Here is a 22866-nt window from a genome sequence, read left to right as displayed (position 1 = left end):
AAATTCACTATTTAATTAAATTAAACTTTTTTGTGTAATTAAATATTTACTAGAAAGTAGGAATTTAGACTGAATGTTTTTTCGACATTTTTTTTGTATATGATGCGATACTAATTAAAAATAAAACATGCCATGTATAGTGCGATTCTTTTATTATGTTTAACATTATTCATTCTTTGTAAAACAAATTAAAAACAGCTTATCCTAATACGTTATTTATTTTCCCGACGCAAATGAAATATATAATCCCTGTCAAATCACTTGACCGCTTAATTTCAAATGTAAAACATCGACTTGGAAAATATTGCAAAAGAATGTGTTTGAACCGCCCCCCTCCCCCCAAATATAGACATTTTCCCAATCCCCTCCCCCTCAAGACCCTTACGTAATTAATGAATGGTCCCTAAAGACATCCAGTAATGTCCCTACATCCACAATCTCATTTTGCGTTGAAAAAAAAAGGGTTCCTTGGAACCCCGAAACACGTGTCTGCAGTAATGTGTATAGTTGGACTCTAAAACGTTTGTTAACACCTGTTACACTTGTATCATTACCCAATGGTATAGTCGAAGATGGACGTAAGGGGGAAGACGTCCCCTCAGGTTTTCAACTTAAGTATTCCGCTTTTTACCTGAAATATAATTTTAATTTTAATGCCTCTCAAGTTAGAACCTTATTAGCGCCCCCAACCTTAACTTCCAACAAACATATTATTAGTCTACCAAAGCATCCCAAAGGATCTTTTAATAAACAAGCATTCGACAGCATACATTCAATTATAACAATATTCGAATGAAACATTCGAGAGACAATTATTTGATAATAACACCATTTAGATCGCAAGGGTATCTATTCCTCAAGTGTGCTGGCACACCTTTTAAAATCAGAACCCCCCCCCTCAAGAAGGATACTCCCTAAAAAAGACTAACAGCCACTAAAAATTTCAATGGCGTAGTCTGTGCCATGACCCACCTCCCCTGTGGGCGCTGCAGCGCAGCCCGTCAATCACTCCAAATTTTTCTGGGGGAAGGGTTCAATGCAAATTTTTTCGGAAGACTCGGAAGACAACAAAAACCATGCGCGTTCATAAGTAAAATCATTAACTTTTCAAAGCCAGCCCTCTGACCCCCTAAATGGCGGATACGCCCCCTACAACTGAAACACTTCAAAAGCAGGGGTACCCACCCGCCCTGAGGTCAAGGGCACCCCCCTTAATATCGCGGAGACTTCCTTCCCCCCAAAAGAGAAAAATACCCCTCAAAACACCCTCTCCCCTCAAGAAGGATGTTCCCTAAAAAAGGCTAACATCCATTAAGAATTTCAGTGGCGCAGTCAGCGCTATGAACCACCTTCCCTGTGGGCACCTCAGCGCAGCCCGTCAGTCACTCCAAATTTTTCTGGGGGAAGGGTACAATGCAAATTTTTTCGGAAGCCAACAAAAACCATGCCCATTCATAAGTAAAATCATTAACTTTTCAGAGCCAGCCCTCTGACCCCATAAATGACGGATCCGCCCCTGCAACTGAATCACTTCAGAAGCAGGGGTACCTCCCTGAGGTCAAAGACGCACCCCCCTCAATATAGCAGAGCCCCCCAAAAAATGAAAAATACCCCTTAAAACACCGCCCCTAAAAATGGCACAGGCTACGCCATGACCTCCCCCCCTCCCTTTCTAGGTGGGCACCCCTATCAGAAGACAACTATATTGAGAGGTTCATTCGATTATCAAATCGATCGAAAAATACATTGCTCGAGAGATTGACATCTCGAGAACTCAACATCTCGAAAACTCAACATCTCGAGAACTCAAGATCTCGAGAAGTTCAAAGCGAGAACTCGAGCAGTTGATCGCTCGAGCACTCGGAAAGTGGCAATCGAGAACTCGAGCAGTTGATCGCTCGATTACTCGGAAAGTGATATTCGAGAACTCGAGCAGTCCATCGCTCGAGAACTCGGAAAATGATAATCGAGAACTCGAGAAGTTCATCGCTCGAGAACTCGAAAAGTGGTAATCGAGAACTCGAGAAGTTCATCGCTCGAGAACTTGAGATACGATAATCGAGAACTCGTCGTAATCGAGTTCTCGAATGATCTTGAATAATCGAGTGATTCGATTATGAGAACTCGATTATGCCCATCACTACTCTGTAGTATTTTTATCGTTATCATCTATGCCGATAACAGATGATCGAGACTGAGTAAGAAAATACAGGATTGCATCATGAACAACTTAGATGCTGTGGAACGTAAATTAGTTAGGAAAAACGTAATACTTAAATGGTTATAATTAAATTAACTACGCATGATTTCCAGAGAGGAACAAAGATAAGTTTTTAGTGCCAATCGCTTAAAATTTAACTCGTGTCAATATTTTTTTTTTTTTTTTTTTTTAGTATGGAGCATTTTTAAGAAAAAAATGTGAAGTTTCGTGATGGTAACTTCTTATTATTTCTGAAATACCAACATTTACACTAAAAAGAATGAAATAAAAAAATTTTGAAAAAAAATAGAACCGACTTCAAAATTGCTCTAAAAAGTGAAAAATAATTTTATTCTTTAAACACCATCGATAATGCTTTTAAACATAATTTTTGAAGTTGGCGCAAAAACGATAGATAAAATCATTCACAGCCATAACTCAAATACAACTATAAATTCAACCAGGACCAGTTTCTTCACTATCACATACATAATGCATTGATGACAGCATATTTGAATAGCGATATAAATGTTTCGTTCGTAACTTTCGATGCTTTTCTGAAAAAAAATATGAACGAAGCATAGTTACACTGGATTTTACGTTTTGTTTTTGCGCCAACTTCAAAAATTATGTTTAAAAGCATTATCGATGGTGTTTAAAGAATAAAATTATTTTTCACTTTTTAGAGCAATTTTGAAGTCGGTTCTATTTTTTTTCAAAATTTTTTTTAGTATGATATGATACCGTGTTGCTAATAAATGCTGTTTTTTATTCTGCATGTAGGGCAGTATAACAAGCGAATGAGAAGTTCTTTTGTTTCAAAAGTAAAATAAAATAAAAATAAGTAGCAACAGTTTTCTTTTACATAGCCCCAGAAAGCAACGGTGAGACAATTTTCTGTTTGCCCAATGATTAGCCGTGTCCACGTACTAGGTTGTTGCACATTCCTCCTGCCTCCTCACCCCCCCCCCCCCAAACCTAAAGAACCATAAAATTTTCCTCATTTTCTTTCTCAACAATAACATATAGGGAATGTAATACCGGACCAAAAATTCAGTACCGGTATTCGGTATTTTCAAAACGTGATATCGGAATACCGGTATTAATATCGGTATTTGAAATTTCTCAAAACATGCTTAAAAGCATATTGTTTCGTTTGCACATTTAATAATTTTGTACAAAAATTTTATTATTTACGGAAACGTATTGTGAACAAATATAAAATGAGGGAACAAATGTCATAATAAAAACACAATAAGAGTAAAACACATAATGCTTCTTTTGAATTGTCTCCAAGCCTGGACCTCATTTAGTGCTTAACCTTACAACAGTAGAAAATACTATTTCTGAATTCACACAGGTAGGTGCTACTGTTAACAATGCGCGATACAGCTCGTCTAAATGTCTAGAAGTCCTTCATCTTCAAATCCTTCGGTATCCAGCGTGTTATTTTTGTAAAACTCCTTTTGTGTATGGGTTTCTTTTGCATTATTATTATTATTATTATTATTATTATATTATTATTATTATTATTATTATTATTATTATTATTATTATTATTATTATTATTATTATTATTATTATGATTATTATTATAGATTTATAGCTAGTTGTAATTTCTTTCCGAGAGACGACAGACTTGTCCAATACTAACATCATTTTCTCTTGAGCAGAAGATGTTTCCGTTCGATTTTCTTTATTAGATTTTTGGTTTGAAATTTGCGATAAACATGAAGAAATTTGATCTTAGTTAGAAATTAGTTCCTCTTATTCGTTTTCGCGTTCTTTTTGAAATTGTATACAATTTATAATTACGTAAATATCTGAAAATATGTGTTAAATGATTTTGCGTATCATCTTTGCAAATTTTCAAGGCACTACGTATGAATAATTTCTAAATATTATATCTTGCCAAGTATAAAGCGACACATAAAAAACCAATACCAGTTAGGCCCGTAATTTTTTGTCAGTGCAAAAAATTAGCAATTGATTTACTTACAAGAAAAAGTTTTTTAACCAAAAATTCAGTACAGTTGAGATAAGTATTTAAAGAAAATATCATTAAGTATTACTGCATTTGATGGTTGGAATAAGTTATTCAAAGAACAAATACATTTGAAATTAAACTCGAAATTAACTTTCACAAAAGGGAAGTGAGTGATCGAAGAAATAGAAAAAATGAAAATATGGTGCACAAAGACGCACATAAATGCGATTCATCTCACCATTTAGTAATGAAACTATAATTTTGCAATCTTTCTGCTAATTTTGCTTAGTAATATTCTATTAGTTCGTGCTTTAGAAGCCAAATTTTTACATCAATAGATTGAATTTGGTTCTGTAGCATGGAAAAAGACTTGCACATTTAAAACATAAGTTTATATTTGATTAGTTAAATAAAAATAAAATTAATTGAAACTATTTATTATTTTTAGCTAATACCGAAAATACCGGTATTTTACCTTAGTAAGTACCGTATTCCGAAATTGCAAAATTGCTCGAAATACCGGTATTGCAATCCCTAATAACATATAAAAAGTCATGTTTGGCCCATGTTGTAAAAACCAGTGAAAACTGCCTTTATCGTAATGTACTAAATCCTGCCGTTGTTAACGATGTTAAGAATTTCTGAAAGAAAATTGTGCTCAACAGTTCATTCGCAGGTTAAACTATAGTTGGGGCAAACCTAACTTGGTGGTTTTTTAATGGTGTGGTGAGGATCTATGCAGCCTTCATAATGCCTCAATTTAGGTTTGCCCTAGCTATAGTCAATGCGAATGGTGGCAAAGCAATCAGTTTTGAATTTGAGATAGCGACACTTACCTGGCTGAGAGAGTAACTGGTCTGTCGGGGGATGTTTGACTCTTATTTCCAACACCATTTTGTGTTGTGGAAGGTACTAGAGTGTTAAAACTCTTCACCTCAGCATTAGGTCGATTCTTTTCAGCCAATCCACTCTGTCCCAGTGTCTTCTTGAGTTTCACAATTTTTTCCTCTGGAATAGAGTCTCTTCTAACAACCGACGTCGGGGCTTTGGAATCAGGCACAAGGTTGATGCACTGATCACTATCATGGACATATATTCCTCTGAATGTAGGGATGCTCGATGTACCTTCCATGGTCGCATATTGCTTCTTCGCCGGCGACCCTTCGGGAACAACACCAATTCCATTTTCTCTGTTTGTCTTCAACGGCCTGGCAGCATAGCCTTTTGGTACAAGCACTAAAAAGTCTGTCTCTATATTAGATGGCAAATCTCTTAGAATCTGAAGGCTTTTGTCGTACGGTAGATGGCTGATGTCCTTGTTGTCCACACTCAGGATGATATCACCGGGCCTTAGGAGACCAGACTTTTCCGCCTCGCCCCCTCTCACAAGCTCTGCAATTTCCAGGCCATTGTTTCGACTCTTCTTTGTGACAATACCAAGACCGTTATTTAGGCTTTTAGTCAAGCGAACCTGAATAGTTGCTGGGGGCTCGTGAGTCGAGTTTTCCATTTGTGTAGTCATGTGGGTGTAAGGTGTCGGAAAAAACTTATCCAGCAAACGAAAGTTTGACAAAGAGTTTAAAATTTCTCGGGAATGATTTTCCATAAATTGCACTGGTTTACGTAATCATGTCGTTTTTTAGCGTCATTCTGGTGCATTAAAATTTTAAAAGTGTATTACCTAAACTAAACTGCAACACTTTTCTTAATTTTTTCGCTGCCTTGAACTGTTTAAATTAATATTTTCATACAAATAATTTTGAGAAGTTTTGAGTTATATTGAACTCTTTCAAAAATTTAAACGATTACTTACTGTAAAATACCTTTGATTGCCACAAAATATCTTTTGAAAAAAAATTCTAGCTCTTACTCAGTTCAAGATAACATTTTTCAAAGTTTTTTTGAACAACTTTTCGAATATACTTTTCTGCGAAATATAAACTAAATATATTTCTACCAACAATCTTCTCCACCTGTTGACAATGTGGTTGCGCAGAGATCCTTCTCTCTCTCCCTCGAACTATCCGATTAGTGTTTTAAAGGTGTGTTTGTGAGAGCATCTGTGCCGAAGCGCGCGTCGTGATTTTCCTGCATCGCGCGCCCGCAATGAGCGCACCAATAGCGAAGCGACTTGTCGATTGCGAGAACGGTGGGGCGGTTATCACAGATGCGCGTGCGAAAGCTCACGACCAAAACTTTCAGTTTTACGATATCTGTTTGAGGGAAGAGTTCTAGAGCGCAGCGTAAGGATTTAAAAATAAGAACAGATTATTTTCTGTAAAAAGAAATAAAGGAAAAACATCCCAAGGTAAATAACATCGTAAAAAATGATAAAATCAAGATTTCAAGTCCTATAACTGAACGATTAAGCATGATTTTTTTTTTAAATGAAAAAAAAAGACTCATCCAAGCACGTTTTTCATTGTTGAAATACTTTTCGGTCAATTCTCATTATTTTGTTGCAGCTGCAGTTACGTTATATCTTTTCAATAATTTCGCTGGTTGCATCTGCATGATATTTTTTGTTGTATTTATTTATTTTTATTTTTTTAATTTATTCATTTATTTTTATTTTTTAATTTTATTTATTTATTTATTTATTTATTTTTTATTTTTATTTTTTTATTTTTTTGAAGACTGTTGAAAGTTTTGTTTTCAGCCAACCGATTTTTATTATCTCAAGTATAGTTTCAAATTATCTAATTAAATGCAGCATTATATTAACTCATTGCAAATGATTGAGATTTTTTTCGCTGCTGTAAGAGTTTGTTATTATTATACTTATTACTTTGATTTTTTATGTCTTTTCATTTCCTGTAATCATGCTTTACACATTTTTTTAATTGGAGTCCAGAGAAACGTTTATTCGCAATTCCAATAAACTATAGGAGACGCTGCAGCCTCTGGCCATTGGCTCCTGACAGAGGTAAAACAAAAACCCACTCTCGTACACCTGTCCAATTAGACATCTGCTTTGCCCGGCCAAAATTGCAATGTTTTAGCTCTTTTACTAATTTCTGAAATCACCGCAAAGCTTTAAAATTGCGAATAAGTATCTACTTACAATATTGAAGATTCTTTGCAAAAATTCGATGCAATTTTAATAGTCAGGACCTTTGTATCAGAATTTTCGAATTTGTTTCCAAAAACGATTTTGTTTAGTTTTGAGTTTTAGAACCAAAGCCTCAGAATTTACTCACACACTCCGTAGATTCATTTTCTAAAGGTGGTGGGATGAATAACTCACATTCGGGTGCACGTTTTCGAAGTTTTGGAAAATTGAAATAGTTTTCATCTTTTGTAATACTTACCAATTTTTGCTTAAACATATATGCTTAAGTTAAAACAATTTTAAAGTATTCTACAGAAAATAATTTTATTCATTGCTGTTATACCTGTAGATTACATTTGGTTAGGAAATATGATCTATTAAAAATAAACGATTGTTTGAAGTAAACATCTCAACTTCAGCAAACACGTATTTTATGAAACGAATATTTTAATAAAATATCACTAGATTATATCTCTAAAATTATGAAAGAAAGTCTGTGATGAACCTGCGCCGAGGAGACCCCTATAGTACTTACAACCTTGAAATGTTGTACAAAATTACCTCGAGGACCGGGGGTTTGCACCTGGGATTTTTTTATTTTTTTATTTCGAATTAGTTTTTTTTTTTTTTTTTTTTGTTATTAATTTTTTAAGCTAAAATGTCACGTGATTACCTATTAAAGGGATGAAAGATTTCGAAAACCCCTTAACATTCGATATCGTTCGAACGAGACAAAGTTTCTGCATCAAATAAAGCTTGTTCCAATTTTCGCAGTTAAGTAGAACAGCAGAGATAAGGGTTTCTTTTTTAACGAAAAGTGCTAGGGTGAACTCAATTCAAGCCCAGAGCTGAAGAGCAAAATATATTGCTAGAGACTATGAATTTGAAAGCAACTTTTCAAGCGTACAAAAATGCCGTTTTGCGATTATCAGGAATCCCTTAGTAGCCGTAACTGTGCAAGTTAGTACAAGTTAGTTTGTAAATTGTACCAACAACTTGCAACAACTTGGAAAGAGGGGCTCTTCAAAGCGCCTTTTTTTTTAACATCTTGAATAATCACATTTCTACCAAGTTCTTTTTGTTTTCATCTGGAAGTGGTACAGTATTCTAATCATGAGCTCTTTACTTAAAAATTCTATTTTCTACGGGAGGGAGAGGGGGTTTCATTTTAAAAAGCATGAGCTTTGTGCAAGAAATAGAACGCATCTAATTATTTAGATGAGTGAGGCGTATTTTATTCCTAGAAATCGGCTTAAAATATTAAAAAATTATGTTTGAAAAAATTCGCGATTTTAGCTATTTTTGAGAATATTGATCAGATACTACACTGGTTATCATAAATTACGAAAAAATCACAAAAATGACTATTACACAAAAAGTTACATGTAGAATTTTATGAAACCTACCCACAATATGCAGCACATGGTAAGATATAAAATAACAAAAAAAGAAATCATCAGACAATTACTGCAGTATAGAAATTAACACATCCCTAAAATGAACAAATCGAAAGTGTCAGTTTGCTATAGGAAAAGTACCTTAAATATGGAATATGTTCCCCTCTAGAAGCAATGCAGCACATACAGCGATGTGTGATGTTGTCAATTATGCGGTCTATCAATTGGACAGGAAACGGGAGCCACTGCTCTTGCAAGCAGTATCAAGAACGGCAAGGGTCTGAGGGAGCGAGTTGAGAGCAGCTAGATGTCTCCCTAAAGTATCCCAAACGTGCTCGATAGGATTCAAGTCCGGGGATCGAGCTGGCCACTCCATGCGGGGAATTCTAACCTGTTGAAGATAATCATCTGCGATGCGAGCTCTGTGTGGTCATGCGATATCGTCCTGTAACAGAAAAGCATCACCTATTGTCCCGGTATATGGGCGCACATAAGCATCAAGGATGCCATCTCTATAAACCTGAGCATTCACGGTTCCCCTTGAAAGACATGGAAGTCTGTGCATCCACCTAAAGAGATGCCACCCCAAACACAGACACTGTCTCTTTCGTATTCATCTCTTTCGCAGAGGTTTGACGGATGATAACGGGTTCCAGGTTATCTCCACATCAAATAACGTCTACCATAGCTTCTTAGACTAAATCTAGACTTATCCGTAAATAGAAAAGCTCTCCATTTAGCAGGCGCCCCTGTGGATATGTTGTCATGCCCACTGTACACGGTCCCTTCTATGGCGAGGCGTGAGTGGCACACAAATGGCTGGTCGCTTCGCTTACAGACCACCTTCGTGAAGCCTTCTACGTACTGTTGTCGTTGACACCAACCTTCTGGTAGCTGCACCAAGGAAGGATCTAAGATGAGTTGGAGCAGCGGCTCTATTCCTGCATGTACATAACCTCAAAAATCGATCATCGGCGCTCGTCGTAGCCATCGGCCGTCCCTGGCTAAACCTCCTGGATGCCGAATCTGTCGTTTGAAGTTGGCTCCAAAGTCTATGAACCACAAAAGGACTCCCATTTCGCCATCTGGCTACTTCTGTTTGACGGCCCTGCCTCTAGTCACCAAATGGCTCTATATCGTAGCTCTTCAGGCAAATGATGCTTGGAAGTCATTGTTACAAAATGGCAATCTTGGATTTCTTATGGCAGTATCACAGCGCAGTTAATAGGCTTGCTTTCAAAAAGGGACTTTTTATGCTCCTCACAGATGACGCACTCCGATTTCAGCGCCATTAATTTGCATGTTGCACTTTTATTCAGCAATTCTTACCCGACAACGCATTCCAATTTTACACGGTTTGGACCTTTTTTGATCTAGTTATCGCTATATTTGTGATTTTTCCTTAATTTATGATAACCAGTGTAGAAAGTAGATATGGGCATACGGGAAAATAGGCTCGTTTAGTTCTAGACGGAACTTCTTGTTTTTACGAAAGCGATTTTGTAATAGAAAAAAAAATCTGCATCGTTTAAAGAGTTCTACTACTTTATTTGTTCGGTTATTTATATTTTATGTATCTCTTCATCAGATGAGCGAGGCATAATTTATTTTTGGAAATCGTCTGAAAATATTAAATAAAGATAATTTGCAGTCTTAGCCAATTTAGAGAATATTGATTAGATACTAGAAAATCTATTTTGGTATACGAGAAAGTAGGCTCCTTTAGTTCTGGACCAAGGGCGGATTCAGGGGAGGATCACAGTGTCAGCTGACCTCCCTGTGATGAGAAATATTTTCTATTATTATTTTATTTTTCCTTTACTTATTATTATCATTGTTGAATATCAATTTTTTGTCCTGGAAAATTTAGTGTAAGGTAATCAATGTTAATCCCATTTTATTTAGTCTTGTTAGACTTGTCTTTTGACGTCTAATAAATGCAAATTCTATTACATGTAATGTAGCTTTGAAAAAAATAGGGGTCCTAAACCTCGGGAGCTGGGTCTAGGCCCAGTAGGCCCATGCGTTCATCAAGGCACGTTTACAATACAAACTTTGAAACGTATGTCTGCAGTGCTGTACTTCTTTTAACTTTGTTCATTGAAACTTTAATGCAATAATGTTGTGCCTTTCTTGTTTTCATTGAAACGAAAATTTTCTCCACAAATTATACATAAAAAATGTTTTATTTTCATTTATTTGAACAATTTTATGTTGATTTTTCACGATAACAATTTTTATTAGAATACATGTACAAGTTTTGTATATTATTTTAAAGAAAGTTCTCGTCATACTTAGTTTTTCTTCCACTTCACTGGCTACTGAAACTTGACCCCCCCCCCCCCCCTTACAAAAATTTCTGGATCCGCCCCTGTTCTGGACGGAACTTGTTGTTTAAATCGGTATTTTCACTTTATGCTCAACGCATGGTTAAAAAGACCGAGAAGCTTTGGAAATGCAACAAAATCGTTCAACGGAATTTATTTCACGTGTCAACGGACGGTAAAAGGAAACATTTTCAACCCTCATTTGTTTTTCTTCTTCCCCTCGTCAGAAAAGTTGCCTTTTACCCTGTTGCATAAATTTCCTCCTCTTTTATTTCATTTCATGATATAAAGACACCTCGGTAAAAGTGGAGCAGTTGCTCTGATAAACCGACGGACAATGAAATTTCAATGTAGAGTGAAGGTATTTATTTCTAAGTTATCAATTTAAAATACTTTCTTCCTGCACGACAAGTTCATTTCATTTTTTTTTTTATTCATTGCGACGCTGTCAGGTTAGTTTTTCCCAACACTTTATAGTTTTTACTCTTTATTACCACTAAATATCATACAAAAGGAACACTAATAAATCGTAATATTTTTTAAGTTTTACTATATCGGATGAAGCAATCATCAAAAAATAAATTACCTGCACATTATGTTTTGTGCAACATTAAAAAATAAACGATACCCTGGTGGCCCATGTAACGTTCAAACTTTCATAAACGTTTTGAAATGGTTGTCACACAACACCAGCCCCCCTTTTTACATACCATAAACGTGATTCAACGTTTATGAAATGAAGTGTTACCTGGGATACTGTTAATATTAATGTCAAAAAGAAACTGTTTGTTCAAAGACAAATTAAATAAGAAAACTAATCAAAACATTTAAATATGTTTGGTATAAGAAATTCTTTAATTCTATTTGATTTGAAGAATAATCATTTATATTTACCTTATCTCCCTACCTAAGGACCTTAGTTAAGCGTCATGAAATCATAGGGGAGATCGGGGCTAGTATGCGAAGGGGTAAATGTGCGGAAATTAAATAATTTTCTCGTTTTTGGTTTGACAGCTCTAAGTGAGCTGTCACGTAACAGCATAGATGCTTCGCTACTCTCAATGTATTTTCAGTGAAATCTGCCAAACCAAACGTGTTGCACAAGAGAAAGTTATTTTCCACAGTGTTAAGTAATTTTTTTTTCATCCATAGTTATTTTCTTATAAAACTTATAATAGTAGAGCAATTTACCAAAACTTATTGGTATTGAATAGCCTGTGCTTCTACGTACCAAATGATGCCTTATTCGAATTATTTTATGAAACCATTTTTAAACCAGTGTAGCTTGATTTCAATTCGGCGAGTTGGGGCTAGTAGGCGAACTTTTTTCGGGCTAAGTGTGCGAATTCGCATATTTGCCCCAAGTTAAGTTTTTAATGTCAAAGCATTAAACAGTATAAATTTAAATTCTGTAAAGTACTCATTTAATGGAATAATTGCATTAGTTACACTATTCTTGAGCTTATCATTTCTTACAGACATGCTTATACAATTGCCAACGTACGTGCTCTTCTTTAAGGAAATGAGAAAATACAAGGGAAAAAAACAACAACAATGGGAAAACCGCAGCAGATGTAATGCTGCATGTATGGTGCATTCCTTAGTGGGTAGATGGCAGCTGAAATGTTTCCAGGTTTCTTAAAGGATTTTGCTAAAAACTCGAGAAGCTCAAAGAAAAATCTCTGATTCTCTTACTAGACATTTAAGACTCCCACGTCAATTTGGTCGGCTTGATTTTTGTAAGGTAAATACTACACTACTAAAAATAATAACAGTACTCCCTTTCCCACCACATTGTAACCATAAGTTGCTGCCTCTTGATAAGAGTCTACATGGCCCATTGAAAATTATGTTAATTCCGTCTGTGATTCTTGGATGGTGAATAATCTGGGAAAGCCAATGACGATTTACGACGTACCAACGGTGGTAACAGTTTCGTTTCCACAAGAAGCAAGCCCCACAAATATTATAAATGGTTCCAAAATAACTGGTGTGTTTCCCTGCAGTTCAAACATTTTTCAGGACAGTGACTTTATGCCACACTGTAAAAACGATTCAGAAACGTTCCTGGAAAATAATAGGCAGCTGATGTGCCCAATTTCAGCCAGTAACATATCTTACAAAAACCAGGAACATTTTCCGATAAAAGCCAGTAACCTTTCTGAAATTTTAAGAAATCTCCCCTATTAAAGCCAGTCGTGAAACATCTAGAAAAATTAAACAGGTTTAATTTGTTTGATTAGAACCTTTCTGATTTACCAAGAAAACTCCAGAAATATTAGAGCAACCATGGCCAAGCTACGCGAAAATTGCAAGCAAGAAGCAAGCAAATTGCTTGCTTGCAATTCCTGCCTCGCAAGGCTGTAGCTATCCAGTGACGTATTTGCTCCCATTGGAAGCTTAGTCAATCCGGACGGGCCATAAACAATCTAAAGCCGATACACTTAATAAACACGCTCCGTGAATATTTTAACTGGTAGCAAAAAATATTTTTCACACCAGTGCAAGGTCTGGATTCGTGCATCTTTTAGGAATGCAGGAAACTTTTTTGCGAAGATACTTGATTTTTTGGGGAAATAGGTGAAAACCTCTGAAATCACGAAACGTTCCACGGAAATAATTAGTAACGTTTCTGAATTTTTTTACAGTGCAAGTTGTATCACTGATCGGCCAGACTCCCAATCACCTGGATCTATGAGTGAATCTGTTTGTCACAGCAGGTAACCATACTGGAAGAAAGTAGTAGAACTGGATGTTCCTGTCCTAGAGCAGATTCTGTTGCTACGTCATTCAATAATTCAGATTTAGAGTTTCTTACTGAAGATAGCGCTATGCCTCAGTTAAACCCTCATACGTCTCTGAGCACTTCTCCAGATCATATACGACCTAATTCTAAAGCTGGAGAGGATCGGATCAAAAAAGGATGGAAACCAAAAAGAGGTCTACAGCAATACTCTTTAACACTCCAGTCAAAAAAGGCTCTTCAGGAAGAAAGAATCGTAGCAGAAAACGAAAATCATCGCAAAAAGTCCCCAAAACGTGCAAGAAATCTCTGAATCCAAGAAAAAAGGAATTTAAACCCAAAAGAAACATAAAAAAGAAGAACGAAGGCAAATAAAATAGTCCATTTCGAATAACGTTTGCATTTTTCAGCATTTACTTCTAAAATCAGTTAAACCGTTTATATGGTCTAATATAACTCATTTTGAAGCAATTATAATACTGATTTCGCTTTATTTCATTCATTGGGAAGTTTTACTTCCTTATTTAAAGCATCATTGAGGCTTTATGTGAAATCTTTTATATCTATTATGAGTTTTTCTCAATTCGCTAACTTATCTCATACAGCTCGCCAATTTACCAAGTGACGGGGCAAGTGTGCGAACTCTGCGAAGCTTCACAAAAAATTATGTAAAAAATAGACAAAGCATAGCGCTCTCAAAACAAAAATACGATTTTGTTGCTGATACCATACAGATTATCCGAGCAATAAAAGAAACATTTTCTACTTTATTTACAACCTTTAAAAAAATAAAGTTTAAAAAGTTCTCCAGCTATCCCCTGTCTCCTCTACTTACTTGAGGCCCTCTGGTCACATAAAGCAATGCATCATGTTCCTCGCTATCTACCAATCACAAGGCGACATTGACCGTGTCTCCCACTCTCTACCAATCACAAATCCAATATAACAACCCCAAATCATGGTTGGAATCACGGTTGGAATCGATAAGCAATATTTATTGCTCGACATAAAAGAAAGACAAAAAAAAACGGAGGGGGTGGAGCATAGTCATTGCACAGTTTAAGTTATTTAAGTATTTTATCCCTTTATGTTCCAGATAAATTCAGCACTCTTTTGTAAACAAAAAAAAGTTTGAATAACAAATATATATAATATCTATTATTAAAGTTAATACATACCTACGGAATATATATAATGTCTCCCCCCAGAGAGTTTTTTCTGTCTCTCGAAGCAAGTAAACTACTCCATTTTTAATTAAATTTAAAAACGAAACTTTCTAAGAGCTGTGTCATAGTTCATATAGTTTTTCTCTTGAAGCGAAATTTTCGTAAACAGCACCAGCTGAAATTCCCTTAAATTAAGAATTCCCCAGGGTGCCAAAGTTTCCATTTAGATTACCGTGTTTTCGTATTACACATTCGATTTAAGTTGAAACTTTTCCACTTAAATTTTGTGTATTTCATATTAAATATTCTTTGTAAGGATTAGATAAAACACGAGTGAAACATTTATCACATTTCTACAAATTTGAAAATTTTTGAAAGTCATCCAGGGGAATACTTCTTCAAAAATAGTTCTACTTTGTAATGGCTCCTGTGAATATGTTGTTGAGCTTCTAACTTTTTCAAACTTCAAATTAGCATTGTTATTTTTTAAAGCTGTGTCTGTTTTTTGTTTTTTGCATCTTTCGGTATTTTTGTTTGATATAAAAAGAGATTCGATTTGGTATTTTAATGAAAAATGTTAGTGTAACTTGTATTTGATTGCAATGTTCCACACTGCCCATCTTTATCAAAAGAAAAATGTGCTTACCGAGGTAAATACTATCAAATACCATAACCTCTATTCGTCAAAAGGATGAGTAAAAAGGAAACAAATATGATACCAGGAAAGTTTTTCCCCTTTTCAAAAATGTTCTCTACAATAACACAAAAAGTTAACCAGCATTTGACGTCTACTTGACGCCAAGTTGTAATTGACCACGCTAAACTCGGGATTGAAACCGCCAAATTTTGTATTTTTAAATTTGCAGCTAGAGTTGGGGCAAACCTAACCTGACAACATTTTGAAGGCAGATTCGAATAGCAGCATTCCGATGCTACCAGGATAAGTTTACCCCAGCTATAGTCTATCTTTCCCATGAACGCAATATAGTCTATTAATCTGTGTACCCACTTTTATTCGCATCTCTCAGTTATACATGCTTTAGTATGTGAGAGCCTCTTTCACTTATACACGCTCTTCTATGTGATCTCTTGGATTTGTACTTTAGTCCCCTTTTTGATATTCATTATAATATATTCATGTTTCATTATCTCTTTCTCTCTCTCAATTATATGTCAGCCAATACATGCATCCCTTTACAAGTCTTTTAGTTCTAGGCATGGGCAATGTTGTTCTTTTTAATAAACCGTTCATCAGAAGATCGTTCATTTTTTCAACCGTTCATTGAATTCGTTCACTTGAACAATTTCGTCCATTTAAAGAAGTTTTTAAAATTTTTATTAAAATAATATTAAACAAAAATTATTGAACGTTATAAATTAAGACCCGGAAAGTGAGTCATAAAAGTAATAAAACCTAATTTATTAACTTACCGGCTTAAACAATGGGTCAACCAAAAGCTGAAGAACGAGTGATGCCGAATGATTTATTACAAAGTAGAGAAGAGAAAGCAAACTATGCTTGCTTGGGTCGTAGTATAACTTAGAGATTAATACAAGTAAAAATGTACGAAAGAACGAACTGAAGCACATATACTTCCAGTGCAAAGTTCAAAACCGTTCGCCCTTCAAAAGAACTGCTGTTCATTTTTTAGAAGCTTTTAATGTGCCGTTCCTTTTAATTCATCGTTCTTTTTGACCCATTCGTTCATGAAAGACACACCCCTAAGTTGTACGTATTTTTTTTTTCATGCCTTTCTAATTGACGTGTTACCTCACTTATTAGTTGAAATTAATTATCTGCTACACTTTCTCTACATATCTCTATGAATTTTATAAAAACTTGCGTCATATCTTTCAATTACATGTCATGCTGTTTACTCCTTTTTGCATAGGATTAGCAGGCACTACGGCAATTTTTGTGTAAAATTTAATTGTTTCAAGTTGCATATAGTTGTCTCAAAACAAAAACTTAACTCCGAAGCACTGCTGGTGAAGAATCGCTCAAGGAAAGGGCGATCGCCCCCAACTCCCTTCCCTTGTATATACACTTGAAGTAGGCTTGCCAGATTTCTGAAATGTTCAACCGGAACACTGGAATATCCCTCCCCCCCCCAGGGGTCGTTAGTACTCAAAGGGGTGCATGCCCTAGGCCTATTTTTGGAGCGTTTTATAGTGCAATTTATTATCAATGCTATGAATTAAGGATTATTAATTATAAACCTGAAACAGGGGTAATAAAAAATAACATAACCAAATCATTTGAACATTTCACTTGCCGAGATGTAAATATTTACATTTTATTTTAGTTAGAAAAAACACTTTGAATGAGGAATAAAAAAATTAACAATATTTATAGATATACTTTCAATTTTATAGAACTTTAAAAAGTCTTTTTTTTTATAGCTTTAATCTTGTTGCAAAAATCCTCACTAGCTAATCCGGTATTAATTTTGCAAGTGAATATTACAAGTGATAAAGTAATTATCCTGAATAACCTTTCAAAAGTAACTATTTTTAGACCTTTTTGGTCATTTGTAATCAAACTTATCTTTTTCTGGGACGTGAAGTAAACCGGTCGGGACACCGGGATTTTGCTTAAAAACCGGGACGTCTGGCAAGCCTAACGATAAGGATAAGAAAGCTTTATCATTTAAATTGAGAGACTCTAACTTTATCTGATAACATGAAAATTTGAAATTGAGGGGAACGATAAGGATCACGGAGATCAACACTAAAATTGGAGAAAATTATAACCTATAATTTGTTAAACTTATGGTGAACGATGAGGATCATACAGGTCAACATTAAAATTGAAAGAAAATACATTTGATAGTAGGTGAAGTTAAGTGCGAACGACGCAGACGGGACAAAAATTAAAAATTGAGGAAAACGTGACAATTAAACATTAAAATTCAACTAATTATTGGTAAAATTTCCAAGTTAAGAAAATCATCGTAAAGAATGCATTTTTGATTTCCTTTTGTGATTACTTGTTCTCAGAAAAACTATTACAATTATTTTGATATTAGCTGTATCGAAATAATAATTTTAACAAACTAAGTAAATCTCGGCTGATGTTCAAATGAATATAAATGTGCAAAAGTCTGGTATAAACTAAAACTGTTCTTATATTTTTTCAGAGTTCAGTCCATCTTTTAAGCGCTATAAAACGTATAATTCATCTCTATTTAACAAGGATGGCAAAAAGATTGATACTGTGTTTATAATTCGTTGCGACTTAACCTTGAAAATGCTTATATCTTTTCGGGACAAAAGGGATGGTTGATTGGCACTAAATCCAGTTGTTCCATCGCTGTAGCTTTACACAAATCCGAGCCAATAGCATGTTCCTCTTTCACTGAACTCACGAAAAAGGAGTACACGATGTTAAGATCAAGCCCCAACTTATCAGAGCAACAATATACAGTGCTGGTCAAATTATTAGACTAAAGAATTTTTTTTTTTTTTTTGTACACTATATGTACTAAAATACTATTTATTTTACTGTTAAAGGACTGCACATACTGTACACTGATTATTAGTGAGTATGTGTATGTGAGTATATATAATAGTGAGTATAAACAATTTTTTACCTCCTTTTTAAAGAAATGGTGTAAACCTTGCGAAAAGTATGCCAAAAAAGACTTAAACTGCTCATGAAAAACAAGGGAATGCATACTAAATATTAGATAATTATTTCACTGTTCGTTAATGTGTCTATAGTTATGTACTCAATAAAGAATTTGCTTTTAAAACAGTCTTTGTCTAATAATTTGGCCAGCACTGTTGTTGCTGTTAACAAGTGTTGGAACGGAATATGGGTTACAAAAAAAAAAAAGAAAGTAAAAACATCTACGGTTTTCAATGCTACTGTGGCAACATGGGGGGGGGGGACTAAAAGAGGCTAGATACAGTATTCATTGTTTTGAATGAATGCCCCAATATTTCCCAATTTGTTGTCCTAAACTTCGACCTTGCTCCATTTTCTAAAAAAAATATTTCTCTACCTTATCCTTATTTTCGTTTTGAAGTAAACATATTGCAATTCGATAATCTGGAGCCTATTATAAGAAGAGACTAGTTTCAAGTTGTATCGTCCTTAAAACATTTTAATTTTTTCTTTAGGCCAAGATGTTAGTATCATTTCGGAAAACTTTCCGCTGCTTTTTTTTTTAATTCTTCACTTATAGAAGGAGTTACTCTCCCGATCACTTCAGTTAGCCGATCAAAAAAAAAAAAAAACATTATTCTTAATCAACAGTCTCATATGTAATTAAAAATCCTTCAAAAATGCCGAAAATTAAAAGGATTTTTCTTTAAATTGTACTTCAGAAACCAGTACAAGTGCGTTTCTTTGTATGGAAGAAAAAAATGTAAGATATTATTTTCTTTCTTTTTTGAGTTCTTATGTAAAGTATCCAGATTAAGTCTACTTTAATTAGACATTAATAATCACCGTTACAAATGCTTAGCTTGCAAATTGCTGCCAAAATATTTTTTCTCTCCTTAAAACAGCATAAGCGCTTAACTGGTTCCTGAAATAAAAGGTTCAATTACAATTTAGGTATATGTTGAGAGGTTTCAAAATAAAAGCAACTCCCAAGGCAATTTCAGATCATTCAGAGTCATAATTTTAATCATTTTACGGGCGTATTTTTATACCTACGTAATTTGATTTTTCCATGTATGTTTTTTGATGTCTACAAGTTTTATGAGATTCTAACAATTTTTTATTTTGACAGATGCTTTCATAATATAAGTTCTAATGATGGCACCGAAGTCGGCTAAGGTGTCACAAAAAAGAAGCAAGTTTGTGATGTAAAAACGCTGACCTTGAAAAAATTAGCATTCGATTTTAAATGAATTTCTGCAATTTCACTGTAAAAACTACTAATCGATATTCAAAGGTGATGTATACGAAATAAAATAATTTGGCAATTTTTATTGGTGTGAATGTTTCGTTTTTTCTCATGAAAACATTATAACAGAGTATAAAGTTATATAATTTTTGGAGTAGTAAAACCAATTTTTAACTTAATACTAGTAGTGATAAACCTGACAGATTTTATTATACTAAGTGAAAAATTGTTTCTGTTTTGTCTGCTTTGGAATTTTGAACCGTCATATATTTGTTTTCATCTATGAAAATTTTAAAAGGCTAATAGGATAAAGTATTATCTAATCTATAATAATCAGTTTACAATAAAAACCATTCTGTGCAGTCTCAATACTGCACATATGGTGTAAAAAGAAGTTGATTTGTTACTAGTATTTCTGAAATACAGTAGGTCCATATGCAACTTATAACATTAAAAAAAGAAAACCATAAAAATATTCTGTTTTACCAGAAAAAGAAAAATAAATGCACTGAATTGCATGTATAAAGTTAAAATAAGCTTAAAAGTTTAATGGATTGCATACAGCAAAACATTTCCCACGTTATGCTGCACATTTCAGCAACTCAATGCTGGAAGTGAAAAAAGTACTTTTAGTGAAGATACGATGTAGTATTTTCAGTTATGTATAAAAAACTTTCTAATTTTTAATACCTTCAGGGATCAAAAAGGTTTGTTTTATGAAAACGCTATAACTGTTCCGAAAATAAAGCTTCAGACCATATTTTGCAATTTCCTTCTATTTGTAAATTTTTAAGTTTGCAATAGAGCTAAGAGTTTTTTGTATAAATGAAAATGCGCCACTTTTTCTTCTTTAACAGGTATTTGTTTTGTGTGCAAGGAAAATATCAATAAAACATATATTTAACAGCAGTTAATTATTTTTATGTAAAAGGCTTTTATATTTCTTTAATTGTTGCTTTTCATAGCCTAAAACATTATTTTTTTTTTGTTGAAAAACTTTAGAAAAGGAACCGATTTCGTATGTAGGCTGATTTCTACAACTTACATACAAAATCAATTGCTTTACTTTTCTAAATTGTTCTTCAGCTGTAAAAGCAGTGATTTCGACTATGAAAAGAAACAATGATAGGGTGAAAAAACCCTTTTGCATAAAAATTGATAACTATTTATTTTATGGTTTACTGCTGTTAATTTTACTGTACAAATCATTTTTTAAACAGTATACTACTGCTGCTTTTATGGCGCAATTTAGCTGATTCCGCAGCATAATACTGCTAACTTTACAGTTTCATACTGTTAATTTTGCTGGGCAATTCCGTTAAAAAACAGTATATTACTGTTAATTTTACGTATTATCTCTGTTAAATTTACAGGTTAAGTCATTCCTAAAACAGTATATTACTGCTAATTTTACAGTTAGATACTGTAAGCTTTACAGGGCAGTTCCATTAAAAAACAGTATTTTACTGCTAATTTTGCAGTTAATCATTGTTAATTTAACAGGGCAATTCCATTAAAAGACAGTATATTACTGCTAATTTTACAGTTGGATACTGTAAGTTTTACAGGGCAGTTCTATTAAAAAGCAGTATATTACTGCTAATTTTACAGTTTATCGCTGTAAATTTCACAGTAAAAGTCTGTTATAAAACAGTATATTACTCGCAAATTTTACAGTTTAGAATTGTAATTTTTGCAGTTTTTCTTTGGAATGCGAGCTGCCAGTATTTTACTGTAAAAACAACAGCTTTTTTTTTTGCAGTGTACAACAATGAAAAAAAGCTATTTTTTGAGATTTTTTTCCTTATTTTTATTTATTTTTGTTGTTAGTGAATGCATTTTTGAAATGTAGAGTAGTTATTTATTTACCCCCGATTACCACACAATTTCAGAAGCTTAAACGCACTTAATTAATGAAAAAGTATGTCTAAAAACTATGCTTAGTTAGAATTAGAGTATAAACACATAAGAAATAAATTATACTAAAAAATGTGGATGCCTTTAATCTTAAATTTTGAACATTGTTTGAAAGAACTACAGAATGTACATTGTTTGAAAGAACTACAGAATGTACCAAGTACAGAAAATGTCCTTTATTATACACAACAAATATTAACACATTGAGAGTAAAACACAAGTGTATGACAAAAATTTAAATTTCTTAAAAAATACCCTTAAAATAGCCAAAAATTTAAATAATTTTTCTATTACATTTTCTTTGTCAAGAGCTCTCTTCAATAAGTTTATTTTAAAAAAATGCCTTGTAGTCCAAAATTTTTGTATTTCTTAAGCCATTTGCACAAATGAGACTTTTTACGCACTGTATTTCTGGAATATTAACCCTTTTTTAAATTGTGACAGTTAAAATAGGATGAATCATCATTATATATCATAATATGATGTAGCAAATTTATAGTTTTCCTGCATTTAAAAATATATGTGCCCTATCTTCTTTTTTCTATGGTTCTAGTAGAGATATTTCGAATAAGAAATGAGTTATTCAAGTTGTGTTGCCAGGGTTGGCAAGTATTTTGCCACGGGTGAAAAAAAACCACGGTTTTCCCCTTCCAGCAAAAATAGATTTTTTGCCAGTATTCAAAAGGGAACAAAAAATGGAATTTTTATAAACAACTTAAGTAGTTTTTTTTTTTTTAATTTTGCCCTCAGTAAATTAATAAAAGATATTAAACATGCTTTAATTAAATTCTAGTTTCGGTTTTCTTTGACATCTACACTGCAAAAAAAAAAGCTGTTGTTTTTACAGTAAAATACTGGCAGCTAGCATTCCAAAGAAAAACTGCAAAAATTACAATTCTAAACTGTAAAATTTGCAGTAATATACTGTTTTATAGCAGACTTTTACTGTGACATTTACAGCGATAAACTGTAAAATTAGCAGTAATATACTGCTTTTTAATAGAACTGCCCTGTAAAACTTACAGTATCAAACTGTAAAATTAGCAGTAATATACTGCTTTTTAATAGAACTGCCCTGTAAAACTTACAGTATCAAACTGTAAAATTAGCAGTAATATACTGCTTTTTAATAAAACTGCCCTGTAAAACTTACAGTATCAAACTGTAAAATTAGCAGTAATATACTGCTTTTTAATAAAACTGCCCGGTAAAACTTAC

Source organism: Uloborus diversus, chromosome 4 (genome assembly GCF_026930045.1).
Source record: "Uloborus diversus isolate 005 chromosome 4, Udiv.v.3.1, whole genome shotgun sequence".
Lineage (NCBI taxonomy): Eukaryota > Metazoa > Arthropoda > Arachnida > Araneae > Uloboridae > Uloborus > Uloborus diversus.
Note: the sequence above shows the minus strand (reverse complement) of the source record.